Here is a 22867-nt window from a genome sequence, read left to right as displayed (position 1 = left end):
AAGATTGAAACTACCCTTGATCTTCGAGAGATGGGCACTTATCGCCTAAGGGATTTGTTCCCTCTGTGGGTAGAGCAAACACCATTTTCCGAAGGAACGAACTTCCAAATTTTGTCCTATATGAGGGGTATGGAGATCCTCAAAAACATATTAGGCGCTTTTTGAAACAGTGTGGGGAAACGGCTCAGAATTAAGAACTTTGCCTGAAATAATTCCCCCTTTCCTTGGAGGGGATTGCCTTTGACTGGTATTGCTCCCTCGAAGGAGTCGTGGTGCCTAGTTGGGAGGCCATGAAGAATGGTTTTGAAGAATCCCAATACTTTTATAGGCGTGACTCTCGGTACCTAAGAAATGGAAGAAGAATGCAGCTCCAGGAAGATGGAGAAGTGACTGATGATGATGATTACCCTACAGCTGGACCAGTTAACATGGTCCAAATAGGTGAGGGAACAAAAGAAGTTGAGGTCAACGAAAAAGCGGTTGCTGAAGTATCGGAGGAAATTACGAAATACTTAGGACCCTCAAACGTCAGAAGTTCCACAGGTTTTGTTGGAGGAAGAGCAAGTGAAATATAATGTACTAGCTCATCTAAAGAAAATTCCAGCATTGTTGAGCGTATATGAAGCACTGAAAATGTCTCCAGAGCTTCAAAAGTCTTTAATATATGCCCTGTCCAAGCCAGAGGATTTCCACAAAGAAATTGAGGGTAGCAATCAAGAGAAGACAACTACATGCATGGCTATGGTAACCTTTGATGACAATGATGTGTGCTGAAATGGCAGACCATAATCGGCCTTTGTTTATCACTGGACTTATCCATGATATGAAAATTTCTCAAATTTTGGTTGATGGAGGATCTGCGGTAAACCTCTTGCCTCGAAGGGCCTTAAACCTATTAGGGATTCGAATTTCACAATTGCGCCCAAGTCGTTTGGTCATTCAAGGATTTAATCAGAATGAACAACGCCCAATGGGAAAGATTGAATTGCGAACCAAGTTTGGGAATATTGAAGAAAGCACTGAGTTTTTGGTCATTGATGTAAACACCTCCTACAATGCTTTGCTCGGGAGACCATGGATGCATAATCATCATGCAATACCATCAACTTATCACTAATGTATCAAGTACCCGTTGCCTTCATCCAAAAAAGAGGGGACAATTGTGGCTGACAATGATCCATTTGGAGAAGTAGATGCCTACTATGCTGATGCTCGCTTCTATAAAAAGACTTCACAAAGAAAGGGAAAATATGTGAAAAAGTCTGAAGATACTCCGAATGTCAAAAACGCTCTAGAGTCTACTCCAGTTTCAACAAAAAGAACTTTTCAATATGTGTCAAAGTCCGAAAGGAAACCGGAGGCAAAGGCTCTAGCCCCAATAAATCCAATTTTGGATCTCAAGGGTGAATTCACGTTGCCATTAAGGAGGACAGAATGCACCTATGTGGAGAAATATAATAAGATTGTGGTCCCTCCTAAAGGAAAAGGGTCGAAACCCATCATATTCCACTAACTTGGAGATGTTGAACAGAAAGTGAAAGTTGAACAAGTGCCAGAAGAAAACATCTCGAGTTTTGAGAAGCCTACCTTCAGTGCAAAAATTACACAGATGTTGGTAAAAGTTGGTTTAGATCCTGAAAAAAATACCAGGAACAATGACACCCTTTGACTTTACATTAACACCTTCGCAGAGGCAGGCTATCCAGCAAGGTGGTATTATCACCGCTAGGACAGAAAGGTTAGGCTATCGGGGGGTTGAGGAAAAATTTCTAGTAAACATGACTATCACTCAAGATGTGTTAAAAGATGTTGACCAAGATGAAGCTCAACCTGCACTAACAGAATTTGAAGCAGGAGGCCAAGCCACCGTAGATGACCTTCGTGAGGTAAATATGGGTGATGAAGGAGAAAACAAACCAACCTTCATTAGTGCAAATTTAAAGGAAGAAGAAGCTCAGCAATATATTTCCTTCTTAAGGGAGTATCGCGACATATTCGCATGGAACTATAGTGAGATGCCTGGTCTTAATCTAGAGATTGCAGTCCATAAGCTTGCAATTCACCCTGAGAAACGGCCAGTTAAACAGCCTTAGAGGCGAACTCAACCAGAGCTTACAGCCCAAATTAAAGCCGAAGTCGACAAGCTTATCAATGCAGGATTCATCAAGGAAGTCAAATATCCAACCTGGCTAGCAAACATAGTGCCGGTCAAGAAAATGAATGGTCAAATCAGGGTTTGCATTGATTTTCGTGATCTCAATGAGGCTTGTCCTAAAGATGACTTTCCTTTGCCCATCACTGAACTTCTTGTAGATGCAACTACTGGATATGAAACCTTGTCTTTTATGGATGGATACTCAGGATACAATCAAATCCGAATGGCACCTGAAGATGAAGAAATGACTGCATTCAGGACTCCGAGAGGAGTTTTTTGCTATAAGGTAATGCCTTTTGGCCTGAAAAATGCTGGGGCCACGTATCAAAGGGCGATGACTATAATTTTCGGTGATATGCTCCATGACACCATCGAATGCTATGTTGATGATCTTGTCGTCAAGGAAAAGGAAAAGAAAAAGGAAAAGGAAAAGGAAAATCATGTGGAAAATTTGAGAAGAATTTTCAAATGTTTAAGGAGATACAAACTCAAGATGAACCCACTAAAATGTGCATTTGGAGTTTCCTCAGGAAAATTTCTAGGGTTTGTGGTTCGAAACAAAGGGATTGAAATTGACCCTACAAGATTAAAGCCATTGCTGAAATGCCTCCTCTACGAAATTTAAGGGAATTGAAGGTGCTACAAGGGAGATTGGCCTATATCAGAAAATTTATTTATAACTTAGCTGGTTGATGTTTGCCATTCTCAAGATTGATGAAGAAGGGTGTTCCATTTGAATGGGATCAGCAGTGCCAAAATGCTTTTATTAGTATTAAGGAGTATCTTTTGAAGCCTCCAATACTTATGAGCCCAATAAAAAGGAAACCACTCTTATTGTACATAACAGCCCTGGATGGTTCGTTAGGGGCACTGTTGGCACAACACAATGAGCATGGGAAAGAAAATGCCTTGTATTACTTGAGTCGTACTCTGGTTGGAGCAGAAGTCAATTATTCTCTTATCGAAAAGACATGTCTTGCCTTGGTGTTCGCCTTGCAAAAACTAAAGCACTATGTCTTGGAACACGAAGTCAAGTTGATGTCAAGAGTAGACGCCTTGAAGTATATACTTTCACGGCCCATACTTTCAGGGAAAATTGCAAAGTGGGCTGTAATTCTCTAACAATTCGCAATTGAATATGTTCCCCAAAGAACTGTAAAGAGGCAGGCTCTAGCAGATTTTTTGGCAGCACATCCTATACTTGATAACTCACCTCTAGTAACTGATTTACCAGATGAAGAGGTTATGCAAGTAGAAATCCAGAAAGGATGGGAGATGTATTTTGATGGAGCTTCAAGGAATCCAGATGGCAAGAAGCAAGAAAATCCTAAAAACAATAAAGCTAGAATTGGAATTGTGTTTGTGACTCCAAACAATGCTATAATCAGCCATTCTTTTGCCTGAAGTGAAGGATGCTCAAATAATGAGGCAGAATATGAAGCTATAATTGCTAGATTAGAATTGGCATTACAAATTCCTATTGAAGAACTCTCGATTTAGAGAGATTCAGAACTGGTGGTAAAGCAACTCCGTGGAGAGTACATTGTTAAGAAAACAAGTCTCATCCCTTATCATGAAAAGGCTAATGAATTGATTTCACAATTCAGGAAAACACATATTTTCCACGTGAAGAGAAGAACAAATAGTCGAGCGGATTCACTAGCAAGTTTGGCTGCATCACTCACCCTACCAGATAGCAAAACAATTACTATCACAGTAGGCGAAAGAAGGGTGTTACAACCTTTAAAAGAGGTTTTTGACTTGGTTCCAATCTTGGTCATTACCACGAAAGGAGAAAGCGAGGAGGATTGGCGGGAACCATTCATAGCTTACCTTCAACATGGTAGGCTACCTGGCGATAAAGTAAAAAGAATTGAAGTGAGACGTAGGGCTACCAAATTCGTCCTGTGGAAAGATGAGTTATACAAAAGGTCTTTGGATGGAATGTACATGCGGTGTATAGCCAAGGAGCATATTCAAGAGGTAATGGGCAGAAATACACGCAGGTGTATGTAGGGCACACCAAAGTGGTCCTAAATTACATATGCAGCTAAAACGGTTGAGATACTATTGGCTGACTATGATTGCAGATTGCATAGATTATGCTCGAAGATGCCAAGTCTGCCAATTCCATGGGAACTTTCTCCACCAACCCCCAGAGCCTTTACATTTAACAACTTGTTCTTGGCCATTTGCAGCATGGGGTATGGACATTATTGGTCCTTTTGTACCTCCATCTTTAGCAGGATATCAATACATCCTAGCTGCTACTGACTATTTCTCAAAATGGGCAGAGGCCGTGGCTTTGAAGGATATAAAAAGCACAGTTGTCTCTGAGTTCATCCGAACCCATATCATTTACAGGTTTGGAATTCCAGAAAGTATCATCATGGATAATGGGCAGCCGTTCAGGAGTGATGCTTTGAACAAGTTATTTGCCAAGTACAAAATCAAAAACAACCATTCATCAAGATATCATGCACCTGCCAATTGTTTGGCAAAAGCTTTCAACGAGACATTGTGCAAAATTCTCAAGAAGATGGTAGATAAGAACAAAGGAGCTTGGCACGAAAAGTTACAAGAAGCTTTGTGGACTTATCGGACTTCGCACAGAACTCCTACTCAAGCAACCCCTTATTCGTTGGTTTTTGGAGGAGAATCAGTGTTACCACTTGAGGTTCAAATACCATCATTGCGAGTGGCAATACAAGAGTCCTTAACAGAAGATGAAAGTGCAAGAGTGAGGTTGGCTGAGCTCGAGACCCTAGATGAAAGAAGGTTGTATGCTCAACAGAATTTGAAGATCTACCAACAAAGGATGGCAAATGCGTTCAATAAAAGGGTGAGGCTCCGCTCCTTTAAAAAAGGAGACTTGGTACTAATGGTTAGAACACCTATAGTAGTCTCACGAAGAACCAAAGGAAATCTTGAGCCCAAATGGGAAGGACCTTATGTGATTGAGAAGGTTTATTCTAATGGACCCTATTTGTTGATAACGATGGTTGGTGATAGAATCATTCCCCCAACCAATTCAAGGTTTTTGAAGAGATACTATCCTTAAGAATGCCCGCTAGGTTGAAAACCCGAAAGGACGGCCTAGACAAAAGTTAGGGTGAAAAAAAAAAAAAAAAAAAAAAAGCTCTACCAACGGTATTGTATGTGATTAAACTGCTAAAATACCCTACCAAAATCTAAGGTGGTAAAACATGGGATACTCCTGGCCCGCAAGAGTATAAACTGTGTACGGCCAACAGTCGAAGACCACCAACGGTATTGTATGTGGTTAAACTGCTAAAATACCCCACCGAAATCTAAGGTGATAAAACATTGGATACTCCTGGCCCGCAAGAGAATAAACTGTGTACGGCCAAAAGTCGTAGACCACTAACGATATTGTATGCGGTTAAACTGCTAAAATACCCCACTGAAATCTAAGATGATAAAACATTGGATACTCTTGGCCCGCAAGAGTATAAACTGTGAACGGCTAAAATAAGACAAATCAATGTATTGTATTGAGAAATTTCATAAAACAAATAAATCTATTACTGAGCGAAATTTCATAAATACATTATGAATAACAAAATAAAAGTGCATTCATTCATTAAGAGAAGCCTTAGCCCTTTCAAAAGCACATTCCACAACACTGTGTTGTCCATTCTTCTTCTTGTGTTGGCTCAAAACATTCAGAGCAGTTTGCACGTCTTCTTCTGATTTAGAAACACTCGCGGAAGCTTGTGCAAAATCATACATAAAGGATGCATGTTCCGCTTAGGTGGATGACAATTCCTCTTCAAGTTGTTTGAGTAACTATTTGGTTTGAATAATCCTTGGATTAAGACCCGCAATGTGCTCATCCAACTTGATAATTGAAGCAGACAATTGTTCATGTTCGCTAGAAACTTTGTCGAAATGAAGCTTCTTCTCATAGTATTGGGCCCCAAATTATGAGGTAGAAAAGTTTGAAGAATCTGCAAGTTGGGTTTTCAAAGCAAAGCACCCAAGGAATATCTTCACCTTTTCGTAAAAAGAGGTGAAGTCTACACCCAAACTCTTAAAAATCATGAAAACGTTGTTTGCTACAGCAATCATGTCATTAACATCCGTCATTGATTGGAGAGAAATAGTAAGACCTTTCTAAATATGGGTGGCTGCTTCGTTAGAGGAAGTTCCCAAAACAAGGCTAGATGGAGCAAGGGGTGCTTCAAGTTGGTCAAATAATTTGTTAACCCTATTTGCTTCAAGTAAGTCTGCAAAAATTTAGGCCTCTTCCGAGGTATCAGAAGTAATTTCGTCTGCCTTTTCCAATGTGTCGGAAGTAATTTCTGTGAAAATAGAAAGAGACTCAATGAAAACATAGAAGGTAAAAAAAATATATATAGAGAGAGATGAATGAAGTATACCTTGGTGTACGGCTTGAAGAGACTTAGGTGTGGGAGGAGACAAGTTGTGATTCCCACAAGTGGAGCACAGATTCTGCAATGTGGCATGATCTAAAGAGAAAAGAGTTCCTTGAGTATGTATACATGATGAAATAAAATGAGGTACAAGGAATGAATAAGAATACCCTTAAAGGTAGCCAATGGCATATGCGAGGCAGCTGGGGAAGTCTGAGGCGCAGTGCCTAAGAAAATGAAAGGTATTTAAAAATAAATAAAAAAAAAAAGGGAAATTATACCTTTCTCTAACAGCTTGGATGGCTTGTTCGAAGAAGAAGAAGAAAAACCTACATTTGCTAGGGGTAATTTACTGATCTTAGTCGGTGTGCCATCTAAAAGAGAGGTGTAGTAATAAAACTCATATTCACTCTCGCTACTCTCATTGAGAGAACGATCAAAAGATTTGGTAGGAGAAGGAATTTCAACACTCTTAATGCGAATACGACCCAAGGCAATTAATTCAAACCCATCTCCCTCAAAGAGTTCTTGAATCATATTCTCATCTTTATCTTCAAGAAAAGAGTACAGGTATGTGTGAAATTGGTCCATTGGGGTTTTGGTCGATACTATTGGTTGGGAAGTTCCTATACAATCACTGGTAGACATAGTCTCTGGAAAAGCTTTGCTAGACTAGAAAATTGAGGGCCAGAATCTACTTGCTCAAAGCTAAATCTCATTTTAAATTTATAATTACACATATCCTCAAAAAGATGAAGGAGATCTGAAACCGAGTAACTAGATCGGGAAGGAGCAATAGGTGACCGACTATTATCCATTCTCTGAGGTGACGATGCTTCTAGAGCAATAGGTGAAGATGATGACCTAGCTCTAGAGTAAGACGGCTTCTTCGTCTTTCAGTCTTTAATTGACATATCAAGTTCTCTTGCGTCAAGATTTCGGTTGGGTATGAGTAACATATTGGAGCACGGTAAAGGAAGTTCCCAACCACCAATTGGCATAAGGCATGGTTACATGAGAAGTAGATCGGGAGCCTGGTAACTCCAATGAGACTTTTGTACTGCAGCATAGCATATGGCGCCAGTTGTAATAAAATTTAGACCACTCAGAGGGCTGCCGACAAGATACATTAAGCGGTGTAGGGCACGCTTAAGCAAACCCAAATTGACAACCGTATCAGTTAGGGGAGTACGGTTCAGAAATGAAATTAAATCCCATTTTAAAAGTAAAAATCCCTTGCCTCAAAGCTATAAGATAGCCAAGGTAGAAAGGTGATATCCTTTCAGAGTCAACCAGAATGCCTGAAGGTTTACCTTCATGGGTAAGAGCTCTAAACTGACACTCCGTACGATAGGCTAGGAGAGAGTCCACAAATGGAAATTTATCAGTAAAAAACTGGGTAGCCGATTGGTTTCCAATAAACCTAAGATATGGTATGAAATGAATATCAGGATCCCCATGAAGTCTAAACAAAATATAGTGAAATCTATCCAAAAAGGTAATGCAAAGGACCCTGAATATTTTCCTTCCCAGGTGAAGGTGATGATGCCATTTTACTAAGAGAATGATAGAGGTATGCAAGGACGGGGGTGGCCAGGTTAAATAAAGTTCCACAGGCCATTTTGGTGGCTGTATGAAAGGTAGTCGGACGAATTTCCCCAAAAGAGTGAGGGAAGACAAATCCGCTAAGCCAACTCGCCAAAAATCCAGAAAGATACACATCATCAGGGATTTCGTCTTTTCGTCGAAAACCACTAATCGAAGTTGGGGATTCGTCAATAAATTTGAAAGTCCCGTGGTTAAACTTCTTGGATTGAAAAGAGCTGGCGTAAATATTGAAAAGCCCATGGCACGCCTTGGATGTCTGGGACGAATATAAAACGTCATTGAAGGAGGTGAACTCTTCATAAAACTCGCCATGGATGGGGAGCCCGCTAATGCGATGAAGGTCCCATAAAGAGTTCCCAAGTTTGCCGTAAATGGTATGGAAAGTGTTGGTGTCGGGTGACCACCGCTCTAAGAATTCTTTGAGTAGGGCGACATTTCTAGCATAAGCAAATTGGGATACATAGATTGCGACATAAATCCCACACTTCTTCAAAATAGGGGCAAATGTGGAAAGAACGTCATTCAACCAAAAAATCCATATAGGTGATTGCAAATGGGCAGAGATGCCACGGACATTAAAAGAATTATCCCACTTCAATTTTTCATGTTTCATTCTCAAAAGAAGAGTATTAAATTCAGAGCAGTCAAGGTCTTCAGAAAATGAACGGAGGATTGAGACAGGGAATGAACCGATTGATTTGGAGTGCCTTTCTCGAGAATCTCACACCAGTTTCGAATTCCTATATAGACCAAGTCTTCGGAAGCCGTATGTAAAGGGATGTAGGGGTCCAACTCGGTGGGTGACAATAAAGTAGTGATAGGTTTGTGCCGAATTATTTTCAGACTAGATTTATCCAATACATCCCTCTCGTCACGTTGAAGATATTCAAGTGTTCTTTCCATGTTGACTAAAAAAAAAAGTGAAGGCAAAATGTCACAATATAAAGCAATTGACGAAAGCCCTTTGCTAAGGAATCAAGCCGTTGGGGTGACGGACACAATCACTGCCAAGGAATCAAGCCATTGGGGTGATGGACACAATCACTGCCAAGGAATCAAGCCATTGGGGTGAAAGACACAATCACTGCCAAGGAATCAAGCCATTGGGGTGATGGACACAATCACTGCCAAGGAATCAAGCCATTGGGGTGAAAGACACAATCACTGCCAAAGAATCAAGCCATTGGGGTGACGAACAGAATCACTGCCAAGGAATCAAGCCATTGGGGTGAGAGACACAATCACTGCCAAGGAATCAAGCCATTGGGGTGAAGGACACATTCACTACCAAGGAATCAAGCCATTGGGGTGAAAGAACACAATCATTACCAAGGAATCAAGCCATTGGGGTGAAGGACACAATCACTGCCAAGGAATCAAGCCCTTGGGGTGACGGACACAATCACTGTCAAGGAATCAAGCCCTTGGGGTGAAGGACACAATTACTGCCAAGGAATCAAGCCATTGAGGTGAGACACAATCACTGCCAAGGAATCAAGCCATTGGAGTGAAGGACACAATCAAGGAATCAAGCCATTGGGTTGACGAACACAATCACTGCCAAGGAATCAAGCCATTAGGGTGAAGGACACAATCACTGCCAAGGAATCAAGCCATTAGGGTGAAGGACACAATCACTGCCAAGGAATCAAGCCATTGGGGTGAAGGACATAATCACTGCCAAGGATTCAAGCCATTGGGGTGAAAGGACATAATCACTGCCAAGGATTCAAGCCGTTGGGGTGAAAGGACATAATTACTGCCAAGGGTTCAAGCTACTCATTGCCATTAGGCTGGAGGTGGCAATGATACTTGCAAAACTCTGATGCCTTGCGTGTTGCCAGCAAAAGCGGTAAAAAGACATGAAATAATTGCAAAAAGAAAAAAAAGAAAAAAAAAAACAAAATTGTGGTCGTGATTCGTACAGCTAAAATTCACTTGCACAAATCACGAGGGGCAGGCCTTGATTAGATTAGATTTGAAAAAAAAAAAACACAAAAAAATGTTGTCAGACATAAGCCTTAAAACTCATTCAATTGTACAGACTACAAAAAGGATACAACTACCAAAAGATTCAGGGAACGAAGCATTCATTATCCAACACTAACAGCCAACACAACCATGACTATAGTTGCAATCTCTAAGCAGGATTTTCTGTAATTTACCCCTTTTTTTTTCGCTAGTGAGTGAGAAAAAGTAGACGCTTTGAACTAGTGTTGAGCAATTGATGTGCGTTGTAAGCTATGTACAAAATTTGTGAGCAGCAATTGAACAGAATGTTCCAAGTCCATCCAGCAAGAATAAAACCAAAGAATTTGCCTCTTCTATAGGTTTGGATGCTTTAACAAATTTCGGGGATAAACAAACTGGGTTCAAGAAAAGATGGAGCAATGTAATTTGTAACGAGGTCTCTGTAATTTCATAAAATCGTCCTCTAATGAAATCGTCCTCTACCTTTTACCAAAAGCACCACTGAGAAACATAAGTAGCAAGTTGCCAGGTTTAATCCCAAATTGGGATTCCATGGTGAAGTAGAGGCCTAAATCTTATGTAGATTTATGATTTAGCAAAAAAAAAAAGAAAAGCATGGTATCCATGAAGCTAGTGTGGGAATAAAAAAAAAAGTAACTTGTACTGGTTTGTTCTTCAAAAAAAAATATATATATATAATCAAATTTGGGATTTTTGAAAATGTTTGATTTGAAAAAAGGAAAAAAAAAAAGTCTTATGCGATCAAATTTGTATCGTTTCACCAGAAACCTTGTCTTTTGTGTTCTTCAAAAAAAAAAAAAAAATATAATCAAATTTGGGATTTTTGAAAATGTTTGATTTGAAAAAAGGAAAAAAAAAAAGTCTTATGCGATCAAATTTGTATCGTTTCACCAGAAACCTTGTCTTTTGTGAACCCATGGACAACAAGGAATCAAGTAAGAAAGCTTTACAGCTATTACGAAGACTGTTTTAGGGGGCGAATCCTTCTTTACCACACACATATCCATTCTCTGGACAAATCCTTTCAACTGTTCATAGAGGATATGAGATCTTTGGTTCATAATTTTTTTTTTTCTTCTTCTTCTTCTTCAAAACAAAAAAAAAAAAAGAAGAAGAAGACTCTCTGACAAGGACTTTGTTTGGCCTATTTAGATTCATAGTCTACAAAAAAAAGGGTTAAAAAATAAAAAATAAAAAATAAAAAAACTGCTAAACAGTTTGGTGCTGTAAAAAAATAAAAAAATAAAAAAAAAAGTCTTATGCGATCAAATTTGGTTATATGCGATCAAAAAGTCTTTGTTGACACGCTAAAGTCGTGTCTTCCACACAGACAATTTTTTGGTCTTCATGTCTTAAAACCAAAAAAAAAAAAAAAAAATGTGCGTTCATATTTGGGTTTAAAAAAAAAAAAATGCTAAATAAACAAATACATGCTGTTAAAAAAAAAGGAGAAGCAACAAATAGGGAAGTATACCTAATTAAAAGGAATTTGAAGGAATTCTTTTGTACCTTCTTTAAAGTGTAAGAAGAACAGCTTCTGCTGGGAAGAGGAGAAAGACAATGGCCAGACAACTTCTGATGGAAATAAACTTGAAGGATGAAGATCTAATATGCACTACAAAATTTGCAGAGAAAAAAAAAAGAGAGGTTGCTGGAAACAAAAAAAAAATATCTGCTGGAAGGAAGAAAGCTGTTGGGAAAATATATATGGGTTGTATGCATGAATAGGTGTTATATAAAGTAAAAAGTTTTGCTTAAGAAAATAGGTAGCAGTCTCTTAAAACACTCCAAAGAAGCAAGAGTTCATATAGGATTTAAAATCCTATCAATGCCAATCCATCATATTTCATTTAGACAAACTCCTAAAATATATATATATCTGCAGTAAAAAAAAATTTGATCCTAAAAATAAAAAAAAAATAAAAATAAAGTGGCAAGTTGGAGGCCCACAAAAGAAAAGGCCCAATTAAAAAATGGTGGCCTAGAAAAAGAAAGGTCCATGATTGGCCTAGAAGAAAATCTGCTGTAAAAAAAAATGGCGGCAAGTTGGAGGCCCACAAAAGAAAAAGACCAATTAAAAAAATGGTGGCCTAGAAAAGGAAAGGTCCATGGTGGTCTAGAAAAACCCATGATGGCCTAGAAAAGAATCTGCTGCCAAAAAAAAAAATGGTGGCAAGTTGGAGGCCCACAAAAGGAAAGGTCCAATTAAATCTTTGGATCTTACCCATGACCCTTACGGAAAAAAAAAAAAAAAAGTCCATGAAAAGCGGCCCATGCCAAAAAAAAAGGGCCATGCAAAAAAAAAAGAGACCATGAAAAGACCGAAGTCCATAAAAAGGGGCCCATGCAACAAAAAATAATAAAAGGCCCATGAACTATAAGGAGCAATCAACCCATTAAAAAAAAAATACAAAGCCTGAAAAGTGGTAGAAAGGGATCAAGGCCAAGAAATAATCCCATCCAAGACCTAAAAAGAATCTAGAAAAAAGTACCAATTTATCGTGACTCGCACAGTAAAGAAAATTTGCTTGTGCAAGTCAAGAGGGGACATCTGTTGGCACATAAATTTCAACTAAATCTATGTTTAAATTTCAAATACAGTCTATGACACACATAGAGCCTATGATAAGATTGTTGTAGGCAATCACTTCCCAAAATGATCAACTTGCACCGTTCAATGACATTATTCAAGATGCTCAAATGACACGTGAAGCCTACGAAAGATGACATCTGTAGAGCCTACAACAAGGACACCACACAGGATAAAACCCCAAAGATCAATCCGGTTAATCAGATATACGATTAATCATGTAGCGCTATTATTCAAAATTCAAATGGCGCTATCGTTCAGTTTGAAATTCAAATTGAGGATGATGCATTCTTATCACCTAGATGGCCCTCTATAAATACGAGGACCATCACACAAGATCAAGGATCAGAAAATCAAAAGTGAAAAGATCAGAGAGAGAGAAAGAAATCAAGAGCTAAAGAGGTCGTTACAAGAAAGAAGAAAAGAAGCCTAGAGAACTCAAGAACTTACGTTACAAACGCAGAATGGCGATGAATAGGTAAAGGTTCCAAACCTAAGAATTGTGCTTTGTATTCAAGGGTTCAAAACCCATAACAATTTCAATAAAATATTTATTTTTTCTTAAATTGTCTTCTGTCATTTATTTTGTTCTTCATTAATCGAAGGTTTCATTTATATAAAAAATGTGTAATTAACGATCTGGAATACAGATCGGAAATAGGAACCTGCTATTCAAATAATCAACACTGTTTAGTCCAAAAAACTAAACAGTGGACATTTGTAACATAAAGTTTTGAAATGTGTTGAAACACTTCATGTTTTAAAATTTGTGTCTACACACCATATGGCATCTCCCCTTAGGGGACATGTCGGAGACACTTCAAGGACACACTAGGGACATGCCTAGTTGGCTTTTTCCCCATTTTATTTAGTGCTTCTAATGAATGTTGAATGTTGAATGTTTGTTATTTTTTTTATTAGATTTAAATATTTAATAGATCATCTATAGAAAAATATATAAACTATAAGTGTTAGTTTAGAAGTGTTTTCTTAAAAAAAAAAGAAAAGAATTGGAGTTATTTTTTGTTAATATTGATTGTTTCTGGATATAATATTAATCTACATAACAAATAAAAAAGTATGAAAATATATTTTATTGCCTTGTCCCCGCCATGCCTGTATCCCCATTTTTTTGAAATCGCCGTGTCCGCATCCGTATCTGTGTCCATGCTTCTTAGTGTGAAAGTGCATGGAATGAAGAGAGAGGTACCACAATATTTTTGTACAACCAAAGTGGGAGTAAAGCTGCAATGCAAGAGTTAATTCAACAGCAAGCCCTGGAATGAATGAAATTCTCTACTGAGAATTGTCATTTTTGGCTCACCCCTTTCTACGTATTAGTAAAGTGCTAACATGCCCTTGCAATCAAACTAACATGCTAAATCCCTATCTATAGTAAGGGTCCTTTTCAATAAGGCTTGCACTACATTTTATTTGTTAAAGAAAGGCTTCTTGTGATCATTACCTTGATCTCAAGATGCGTGAGAGAGAGAGAGAGAGAGAGGCCCACAATCTTTTTGAACAACCATAGTGACCTTTCCTAGATCATGTTGTAAGCAGGTTCCTTTTTGGTTCCTTTTGGATTGGGTGCAGATGTTTTTATGTCACATCTTTCCGCAAACAGAGGACTAGAGGGTGAAGCAACCTAGCGTGGGAAGGCCTACAGAAGTAAAATTGCCCAGCAAAGAGCTCAGTTGTGAAACTTTTCATATTCCATTATTGTTATGTACTTGAGGGTATTAGTGTCATTATACTTATTCTCTTATGATTATAAATACAAGTGCTTAGTGAGATAAGAAACCTAATTAGGTTTTATGACTCCTCTTCCAGCAAATCTCTCTCTCTCTCTCTCTCTCAACTATTATGCTACAGTATTAACTTGGTATCAGAGCAGGTTTTTATTCTTTGTTTTTCTATTTATTTATTTTTTATTTTTTTATTCCTTTTGTTCCTGCCGCATAATGTAAAAAAAAAAAGAAAAAAAAAATTCCCTACCATGATTGTCTAGGGTAGGGGGGGTTCTCAAAAAAAAATTTCAAAAATTTTTGTTCTTGGTTGCCTAGTTTTTCCAATTTTTCTTTATGTTTAGGAAAAATAGGCCTATTTTTTCAATTTCTGTCTTTTGACTGTTTTTGCTTCAATCCAACACTTGGGCTGCCTTCTCTAGCAGCCAACTGGGGCTTTTCCAGGCTTCTTTACCATTGGTTGCTGCATCTGGATGGTGTTTGATTGATTTTCAGCCCCCCAATGCTTCGGTTGATTGCTTTTGGGTCTCCACAAGCTTGTTTTTGGTCTCCTGCTTTAGTGTGATTTTTTTTTTGCCCTATCTTTGCTGCTGTTGGGTTGTGGCTGGATTATTCTTTGGGTGTGCTCACATTGTTTAGGCCATGGCTGATGATGGTAAGACCCTTGTAAGTAGTGAAGTGAAAGAGTTCAGTCCCCATGTCTCTCTTAGTGAACATTCCTCTCTTCAGCTTACGTCCGTTAAGTTGGATGGCACTAATTACTTGGTTTGGTCGTGTTCTTTTCAATTGGCCATTACTGCTCATGGCATACCACAGCTCCCAAGGAGGATGGATTAGCCCGAGACAAATGGCTTATGGAGAATGCTCTTGTCATGACTTGACACACTAATTCTATTCATCCTAGTATAAGTCGCTCTTTTGTTTTGATGGATATTGCTCATGAGATATGGATTGTTGCTGCTCAGATGTATTCCCAGCGTGGTAACCTATGAAGCAAGGACACTGACACAGGATACGGCAATTTCTAAAAAATGGGGGCAAAGACAAGGAGGGGGACACGGCGAATGTTTTTTTTATTATTTTATATATATATATATATATTTTTATGTGTTATGTGGATTCATATTACATTCATCCTAAATCAAAATTAACAAACACTAACATAGTAACATTAATTCAATAAATATAACCACTACATTTAAACGATTAATAAATCATCCATTCACAAAAAAGTCATAACGAACGATAACAAGAACTAAGACGAGAAGGGGAAAACATTCAGCATTTAACAATATTTTTCACAAAAGCACTAAATAAGAGAGGCAAAAGAAGAAGAAAAAAAAAAGTGAGCCATGTCGTGTCCCGATATGGACACGCGTGTCCCCGCTGTGTCCTCTACAAAAAAATCATTAAATTAAAGGGACACGCCATCTGGCGTGTCCCGTACTATCCCCAGCATGTCCCTGTGTCCTCGGCGTGTCCGTATGTCGGACACCACCACGACACCGATATTGGAGTGTCCATGCTTCATAGGTGATAACGATGCTCAGGCCTATGAGTTGCGGAAGAAAATACGGGGGTTTGATCAGAAGGATAGGTCCCTTGCCAAGTACTATGCCGAGTTAAGTAGCTTGTGGCAAGAACTCGATTATTATCAGAATTTCTAAGCCGTTTGTTCCCAAGATGCTACTACCTTTCAGCAGATGGTATCCAAGAAGCGGGTCTATGATTTCCTTGGGGGCCTTAACATTAAGTATGATCAGATTCTGGTTTAGATTCTCGGTCGTGATCCTTTCCCCACTGTACGTGAGGCATATGCTTATGTTCAACAAGAAGAGAGCAAGCATAGTGCTATGGTTCATCAACCTCTCCAAGATCGCTTTGCCTTGGCTATTTCTTCTGCTCCCAAGGATGGCTCCTTCTCCAAATCTGGGGTAAAGGTGGTAGTATTGATCATAGTCAGATTATATGTGATTATTGTGACAAAGACTGACATGATCAGGAACATTGTTGGAAGTTGCATGGTCATCCTCCTCTAGGGCGGGGTAGTGCCTGTGGTAGTACTAGTGGCCGTGGTGGCTCTGTTTGTTCTCAGGCCAATCTCACTGAGTCCTCGACTAGCACCTCGGGAGATTCTGCCACCCTTTCCCATGATGAGTTGCACACTCTCAGGCGTTTGATGGCCTGGCTTGATTCCTCTGCTCCTACTTTTGATTCTCCCTTGACTTTTAACTTTGCGTCCACAGGTATTCCTACAAGTGCCTTGAGTGCGTCTTCGTCCCCTTCATGTCCTTGGGTCATTGATTTAGGTGCTACCGACCACATGACAAGTTTGTCTCATCTTTTTCATTCTTACTCCCCTTGTTCTGGCAACGATAAAGTAATATGTCTGGGACAGGCTCTGTTCATTGCTCTCCCTCGATTTCTATTTCTTCTGTTCTTCATGTTCCCCAGTTCTTTATTAATTTACTCTTTGTTTGTCGTCTTACAAATTCGCTAAATTGTTCCATAATTTTTTATCCCTCTCATTGTGTTTTCCGGGAACTAGCTACGAGGAGAACGATTGGCAATGTTAAAGCATATGGGGGCTTGTATTTTTTTGATGCTGACCTTTCTACCCTTGGCTCTTGTCAACAGGCTTTTCAAGCGATTGACACTTCTGCCCCCCTTCTATTACGCCAGTGGCATAGGCGTTTAGGACATCCTTCTATTTCTATTTTAGAGAAATGTTTTCCTACATTAGTCAAAGATTGTCATAAGAATAATTTCCATTGTGATGCTTATGAGTTTGCTAAACATAAACGTTCTTGTTATCCTCCTATTAATAAAAGAAGCTTTTTTCTTTTTATGGTTATTCATTCTGATGTTTAGGGTCCATCTCATATTTTGTCTCTTTCTGGTTATCGGTGGTTTGTCACTTTCATTGATTGTTATTCTCGTGTGACTTGGGTTTACTTACTCCAGGCCAAAAATGAATTTTCTCATCTTTTCAAACATTTTATAAGATGGTGCTTACTCAATTTGCTACCCCCATTAAAGTCCTCCAGAGTGACAATGGTATTGAATATATTGACGGTGCATTTTGGGCTTATTTTAAAGCCTATGGCATTCTTTATTAAACCAGTCATGTTAGTACCCCAGAACAGAATGGTGTTGCCAAACACAAGAACCGTCGTCTTATTGAGGTTGCTCGTGCTCTTATGTTCACGATGCACGTTCTTAAACCATATTGAGGTGATGCGGTCTTTATTGCTACATATCTTATTAATTGCATGCCTTCAGGTGTCCTCCAGCTTCAACGTCCCCTTGACCTTATTCCTCACACGTCTGTTCAGCCTGTTTCCCTTCCGCCTAAGGTCTTTAGTTGTGTCTGCTTTGTCCATTCCCCACGGTCCATTCGCAGTAAACTTGATCCCAAGGCCCTAAAGTGTATCTTCCTCAGTTATTCCTCTATCCCAAAAGGCTATCGGTGCTATGACCCTCACACTCGCAAGGTTTATGTTTCTATAGATGTTACCTTCTGTGAGCCTCAGCCATTCTTCCCGGGCTCCTCTCTTCAAGGGAAGATTTCTATTCCAAGAGAGATTGGTCTTCCAAATTCTATGTTTTCTCCTTCCAGTGGTTGTGAAGGGAAGGGTGAGCCATGTAGTGAGGGGGGAGGTGATTCCTTGTGTTCAGGGGGAGTCTTGTGATCAGAGGAAGACTAGTTGGTTGGATAGAACATATCTCTAGATCTACCCTTGATGACAGAAGGAACATGTGCTAGATGTGCTGCCAGGCCAATCATCTCCATCTCCAGTTTCATCATCTTCGTCTCCTGTTTCAGGTAATGAGTCATTGGTTACTAATTCTCCTGTCCTTTCTAGTGATGCTCATAAAGTTTATTCAGATCTTTCCATTGCTCTTAGGAAAGGAGTTAGAATCTGTACTCAACATCCCATATCGCATTTTGTGTTATATGATTCATTATCTAAGTCGTATCGTCCCTTTGTTTCATCTTTGTCCTCTATATCTATTCTACAGGGTTCGAAGGAAGCTCTTAGTGATCAAAAGTGGAAAGAGGCTATGGTAGAGGAGATGAGAGCACTGGGTAAAAATGGCACTTGGGAGTTAGTTTCTCTACCAATCCGGAAAAGGCCTGTGTGGTGCAAATGGGTGTTCATAGTTAAGCAGAAAGCCAATAGGACCATAGAGAGATATAAGGCGAGGCTAGTTGCTAAAGGGTTTACTCAGACCTATTGCATTCACTATCAAGAGACTTTTGCTCCAGTGGCCAAAATGAATTCCATTCATGTCCTTCTTTCCTGTGTAGCAAATCTAGGGTGGCCATTACAGCAATTGGATGTGAAGAATGAAGAATGCATTTTTTCATGGGGATCTAGAGGAAGAAGTATATATGGATGTCCTTCTAGGTTTTTCTTCTTTAGCCACTAAAGGGAAGGCTTGCTGGTTAAAGAAGGCCTTGTATGGGTTGAAACAATCTCCTAGGGCTTGGTTCGACAGGTTCCTTAAGGCGATGCTCAGATTTGGGTATAACTAAAGCCATGCAAATCATCCTTTGTTCATCAAACAGTGTGGAGCTAAGATCACTATCCTTATCGTGTATGTGGATGACATTGTGGTGACAGGCAATGATGAAGAGGAAATGTCTATGTCAAAACTCAACTTTCCATGGAATTTGAAATCAAAGATCTTGGTCCCTTACAGTACTTTCTTGGGATTAAGATTACTAGATCAGAGAGGGGCATCTTCATTTCTAAAAGGAAGTATATCTTGTACCTGAGGAAGTACCATGCTGGGGTGTAGACTAGCTGATTCTCCTATAGAGGCTAATCATAGGCTCAGTAGTGACAGAGATCATGTGGACAGAGGGAGGTATCAAAGGCTCGTTGGAAGACTGGTGTCAACTTGAGAAAAATGAGAAACGCATATACTTCTAAGAAAGTGGTGTCCACGATTTTTGTCATCCTCAATAAAATGAGAGATTTCTTATTCTTCTCAATTATAATCGTGGAAGACCACCACCTCTGACTTCTCTTCCCCACATCACACATCCCCATAATTCACCCTATACCCACTCCCTCTATTCAATCTTGTATAACCCCAAAAGTCATGCAAACCAATTATACAACCATCCGTGTGAGAGAGGTATGAATCTCGCACGAGAGGAGCTCTCTTTTCTCTCTAGTGTCGCTTGCACTATCATCTATTTGTCGCCTAGTCATGTAGTTTTTCTTAAAAACTGTAACACCATTAATGATTTGAGGCAAAGTGAACTAATTTTAGTAGTTTAAAGTGTCAATTGTTAAAATTGACAATTCAATAAAAGGCCTTGCAAGTTGAAAGTAGGTAATCAAAATATGGTAGTTAAAAACATTACTTTCCAGTTTCTAATAATCAATTTTTTTCATCTTATTTTAACCTTTTTTTTTTTTTTTTTTGGTCTCGTACCAAACATTCTTACACAAATTATAAAAATAACCACACAGACACAAAAAAAAAAAATGAAGCCATAATCAACCCCATTAAACTCCACCAATCAAGGCCCAACGTAATACAAGTGTGATAGTTTGAGAGACAAAATAAATATTTGTGTCAAAAAATTATAATGTCATTAACAATTTGGAACAACAAACTAAGATCTGTGAACAAGCAGAGTCGAGCCGAATATTGGAGTGTTTGAGCTCGGCTCACTAAAAATTAGCTGAGCTAGAGTTCAAGCCAAGCTCGATCTCAGTTTGTCAATAGACTCAACTCAACTCGATTAATAAACAAGCCATGCTCAAGCATAAAAAGACAAAACTTATAACAAGTGCATTAAGAGAAAGAATACATATTTACGAGCAAAATATAAAAACATCCAAATAGTACACATCAATGTGTGTGTGGGAGACTTTAACACATAACTTCAAGGTAATTAGGTCAAAATTTTACCATTAAGAAAAAACAAATCTCGCGTTATTAATAAATCTTATCAATCAAATAAGTAAAATTGCATAAACACCAAACATAAACACATAAACACATAAATAAAACAAATTAATGAAAATTTATTTGAGATAATATTAAAAACAAATATTGATTTACTATATCATTATACATGAGCCTATTCAAGCCGAGCTCAAGTTTGGATCTACTCAAGCTCAAATCAGCAAAGGAGCCTAAAATTTGCCGAGTCGAGCTCGAAAGAGCTTTAAATAAGCTAAAACTCAATCTATTCATATTGGTTTGCAGCCCTAGTCATAATAAAATAAAATAATTTCAACAACAATTTAACAAAACCCCAAAAAATATGAAGCAATACTAATATCATATAGAAAAGGAGAGCTTACCAGTGAGATCAGCAAGCAGAGCCCTACAAGGTCCTGAGTCATATTATTAGCAACATCCAGCAACCAAAACCCTACCACAAAAGCTGCGATAGCTCTCACCATCGATTCACCTCTGTCACCAAACAACCACCCAATATCAGCCGAGAATCCGATAATGAGAACGGCCAGTACTATCGAAGCTGCTCCGGCGGCGATGAACGGTCTGCGGCGGCCGAACCGGCTGGTGGACCGGTCGCTCAAGTGGCCGACCAGAGGTTGGACGAAGAAACCGGAAAGCGGTCCGCAGAGCCAAATTACGCTGGCATACTTGTGGGGGATTCCGAGCTCCTATACGTATGGTGTTAAGAGAGAGCTGTAGAGCCCATCCGAAAAGTATGCCACATGCGATTGAAGCCACTGTCAATCATTTTTTTAGAGGGACTCGAGGTCGGACCGGGTCTAGGACCGCCGGTCTAGGCCGGGCTCGGCGGCGATGGCCTTCCGGCACCGTCATTACACTCGGTTTTTGTCCTTTTCTCTCTCTGTGTATATACATACATATATGTAATGTATGTATAGAATGTGGGAACGAGACGTGAGGTGGCGGTTCGGTACGCCACGGTGTCTGGTGTTCGGATTCTATGCGTTCGGTTAGGGGCCAGAAAATTGTCTTTTACCTGTATGCGTGGGATTTTTCAGGTGAGATTGCTCTTCTCTTGCATTTAAATTTTAATAATTTAAGGAGATGTTTGATTGACATAATGGGAGTATGTGATTGAGATTATTAATTTGTGAATTTAATAATTTTATATTTGTTTTAAAATTTTATTTTAGAATTATTAATTTAATAGATAATTAATTCAATAAATTTGTAAGATTATTAGTAATGAAATAGGGGTGAGATTATATATCGTAAGTTGAAAAATAAAATAAAAAAAACTCTTTTACCTTCATATATTTTCTTATCCAATTTAAATCAAACAATGGATAAAGAGATAATTTATCTTACTAATCCAATTGAATAGTGAATACAATACTAATTTGATGAGATTATTAATACATTCACTATTAATCTTGTTAATCAAACATGATCTACGAAAATTTGAGGATTTAATAGGTTCATTTAGGGTTGTTTGGAATGATTATATTTTTTAAAAAATATGTGAAGAAAAATATAAAGATAATATAACCTAGAAAAGATTAAAAAAAAGTGTGCTAAGGGATGTCATCCCCAACAAGTTCTATAATAAAACCTTTGGTATTAAAAATAAATAAATAAATAAAATTTAATCTCATAATTGTAATATATTTTTATTTTATTGTATTTGTCTTTAATAAAATGGATAATTTATTTTTAAAATCATGTATGTGGTCCTTTTTTCTAGACAAATGAAAATATTATGATTATCAAATTAATTTAATTGTTTTCGTAAATGATATACATTGAGAGTTTATAATAAATGGTTCGAATTATGGAAACTTAAGAAAGGCTCAACCTTTTCGGTTATTAGAATATTGAAAATGTGCAAACAAAATGTTTTCAACATGTATAAAAAAGGGAAAGGCTTCTCCTCATTTGAGAAAATCAACTAGAGGTATTGTTGGGCCTCCGTCAGCCCACATGATGATCCGAATCATTGAATATGTAAGGTTCGTCGAGTACTTCATCTCTACAAAAAATCACATTGATCGGATATCGATGATCACTTGATTATTTCACATTTGTGTCAACAATATATTTTTAAATCATACTTACCGTTAACACAAATGTGATTTGATCAAATGGCTATCGATATCTGACCTTTTTTTATTTTTTGCAAGGACGAAGTAATCAACGAGACCTACACATTGAACGACTTAGATCTTTGATGTAAACTCCGTGGTAGGTCAACAAAGGCCCAACAACACCTTCTAGTCCAATTTCGGACTGTAGAAAATCCTTTCCTATAAAAAAATAAATAAATAGATAGCATTTTCAAATTCATAAAATATATTTGAATTTAGTGAAAAATAGCTTGAAATCAATTCATTTTTTTTTTATTTTTTTCTTGTGTCCTAGACAATATCAA

The 22867-nt window shown here is 38.4% G+C and overlaps 1 long non-coding RNA gene across 1 annotated transcript; it reads right to left on the bottom strand.

The window, feature by feature from the left end:
• Nucleotides 1-5646: 5646 nt before the first annotated feature.
• LOC145792752 (uncharacterized) lies at nucleotides 5647-21461 on the bottom strand. The gene is made up of 3 exons (XR_014332554.1): nucleotides 20820-21461; nucleotides 6559-6648; nucleotides 5647-6480 (listed from the first exon to the last, which is right to left on the bottom strand). It is a non-coding gene; the product is annotated as an uncharacterized LOC145792752 (long non-coding RNA).
• Nucleotides 21462-22867: the final 1406 nt, after the last annotated feature.

This window comes from Camellia sinensis, chromosome 6, assembly GCF_055761805.1.
Source record: "Camellia sinensis isolate YWXY chromosome 6, ASM5576180v1, whole genome shotgun sequence".
NCBI lineage: Eukaryota > Viridiplantae > Streptophyta > Magnoliopsida > Ericales > Theaceae > Camellia > Camellia sinensis.
Note: the sequence above shows the minus strand (reverse complement) of the source record. Positions and strands in the feature narration are given on the sequence as shown.